Raw genomic sequence first — 2,980 nt, 5'->3', positions numbered from 1 at the left:
TCCCTCTCAATCATGGCCCCGGGTTCGGGAAACCCACAAAACAGAACCGGAGTCCTATTCCATTATTCCTAGCTGAAGTATTCGGGCGAGTCAGCCTGCTTTGAACACTCAATTTTTTTCAAAGTAAACGCTTCGGACCCCGCGGGACACTCAGCTAAGAGCATCGAGGGGGCGCCGAGAGGCAGGGGCTGAGACGGGCGGTAGCTCGCCTCGCGGCGGACCGCCAGCTCGATCCCAAGATCCAACTACGAGCTTTTTAACTGCAGCAACTTTAAGATACGCTATTGGAGCTGGAATTACCGCGGCTGCTGGCACCAGACTTGCCCTCCAATGGGTCCTCGTTAAAGGATTTAAAGTGTACTCATTCCAATTACAGGGCCTCGAAAGAGTCCTGTATTGTTATTTTTCGTCACTACCTCCCCGGGTCGGGAGTGGGTAATTTGCGCGCCTGCTGCCTTCCTTGGATGTGGTAGCCGTTTCTCAGGCTCCCTCTCCGGAATCGAACCCTGATTCCCCGTTACCCGTGATCACCATGGTAGGCGCAGAAAGTACCATCGAAAGTTGATAGGGCAGACACTCGAATGAGTCGTCGCCGCCGCCAGGGACGTGCGATCGGCTCGAGGTTATCCAGAGTCACCAAAAGCGGCCGGGAGAGCGAGGCGCCCCCGGTTGGGTTTTTGATCTGATAAATGCACGCATCCCCCCTCCCGGACCCCCCCCGGGAAGAGGGGGGAGGGTGGGGGTCAGCGCTCGTCGGCATGTATTAGCTCTAGAATTACCACAGTTATCCAAGTAACGTTGGAGCGATCAAAGGAGCCGTAACTGATTTAATGAGCCTTTCGCAGTTTCACTGTACAAGCCCGTGTGTACTTAGACATGCATGGCTTAATCTTTGAGACAAGCATATGCTACTGGCAGGATCAACCAGGTAGCCGCGCCTTCCGCATCCCCCCAAAACCAACCGGAGTCGGGCGGAGGACGGTGGAACGAGCGCGATCCGACCCCCCCTCGTTCCACCCCCCACGACAGCGAGAAGCGGACGGGGGGGAAGCGCGGGAGGACGGAACGCGACGGAGCCCACCCGCGAACGGGAGGGGGCTCGAGCGCGGCGGCGGGTGTAGGAACGGAACCGTCACGAAGCTACGCGGTACGGGGGACCGCAGGTCAGCCAGAGGAATGCATTTCAGCTCCGGGGAAAAGACGCACGCGGCGGGGGGCTAAACCCGCCGGTCCTCCCCAGGCTCGAGCCAGACCACTCGATGGAAGGGCTCCCGGGCTTCTCGACCTCGCTCGGAAGGGTCGGCGTCCCCCCCTCTCTCTCTCCTCCCTGGGAAGGAAGGAAGGAAGGAAGGGAAACCCTCTCTCGACGGCGTCCGACCGTAGGGTTTCGGGAGGAACCGCCGTGCCTGAACACCGGCGCGACACCGGCCCGCAGGGGCCCTCCCTAGTCGGAACGTAAAAGCCAATCGTGTGGGAAAACCTCCGCCCCGGGAAGGAACGCAGGCAGGGGCGACTTAACCGCACGGGAAATCCTCCCCCAACACGGCTCCTGCCCGGGCACGAGGCCTCCGGAACCGGCCCGACAGCTCAACCGACCAGCATCGACATCGCCCGGGGGGAGGGGGACGGGACACGCGCGGATCGGGGGGAAGGAACTCAGGCAAGGCGACTTAACCGCAATGGAAATCATCCCGACCTGGCTCCTGGCTCCTAAACCGGCACGAGAACCGCCCCTCTCAATGGACACGTGCGAGGCGCGCTCACATCCTGCCCAGAAATAGAACCTCAATCCCCGGGCTTCAGCGTACAACACCGTGAAGTCTCAAGCGTTCGGCCCGATCCTTGGACTCCCATCCGGAGAGAGCGATGGTGTGGCGACCAAACTCGGCTCCGCTCACCCCAGTCCACGGTAGGGTGGGTCGGGCAGGGTTCCTCAGATCAAGCACGGTAAGACTTGGGTCTATAATGCGCGCGCGTGCGTATGGATTTCGTGAAGGACCCTTTGCCCACAACAGAGAGAGACCATCCGGGAAGACAAGGAGGAATCCCGTCAACTCCTGCCCAGCCACAGACTCCAAAGGACGGCTCCAAACGGGTCCTTCACATGCATTCTGACACCTCGGGTCCTGACTTAGTCAAACCATTTTGATCAAAAAACCCTGTCGACGGAAATCTCCGCGGACCCCCCCGTTGTACCTTGACCGCGGGACCCTGAAGGGAGGGAGGTCCCGGGTCCTTGGGAACAGGAGTCGCCGCCGCCCCGCAGCCCCGTTTCGCCTCCGCCCTCGGCAGACTTCCACAAACGGCCCCGAGGTGGCCATGGTCATCTAATGTTAAAGATAGGGAACATGACCATGTTTTTTTGAAAACTTTGATTCTGACGGAGCCGAAAAAGTCCGGACTCTGGTCATATAATGTTAAAGATAGGGATTTCCCTCCGAAAATTCCCCTCAACATGACCATGGCTCCCAAATCACCTCCGGAGAAGGTAGACATGACCAGAGACTGAAAGGGAACGCACGGAGGAGCCAAGGGCGCAAACCCCAGTTCTCGAGCCGGAAATGGGAGCCTCCAGGCCCGCATGAACGGGCGCCCGGGCACGGGAGGTCAACCCCCCCCCCCTTCCCGCAACGTGACCAGAGCTTGGCCAGGTCCTTAAGGGGGCTTAGCCCGGTCCTGAGCCCGAGGAACGGGGCCTCCAGCCCGGCCTGAACCGGCGCCGGGCGCGGGAGGGGGCCACCGGGCAGACTTCCAAGGGAGGATGTCGCCAGGGGGTGAAGGGGGACCCTGACCGGGGTGCAGGGCCTCCCACACGGCTTAGATCGGTCGCTCGTGCCCTTAGAATGAACCTCCGTCCTGACTTAGAAATATTTTTTTGATCGAAAATGCCGTGCCCCTAGTAATATGCACCTACCTCCCCAGTGTATCTGCCATCTAGTTGCATTAAGGGAGGAAGCCACGAGTTCACAGGGACCTCCTG

Source organism: Acipenser ruthenus, unplaced genomic scaffold, assembly GCF_902713425.1.
Source record: "Acipenser ruthenus unplaced genomic scaffold, fAciRut3.2 maternal haplotype, whole genome shotgun sequence".
Classification (NCBI taxonomy): Eukaryota; Metazoa; Chordata; class Actinopteri; order Acipenseriformes; family Acipenseridae; genus Acipenser; species Acipenser ruthenus.
The sequence above is the reverse complement of the archived record's forward strand: the minus strand, read 5'-3'. Positions refer to the sequence as shown.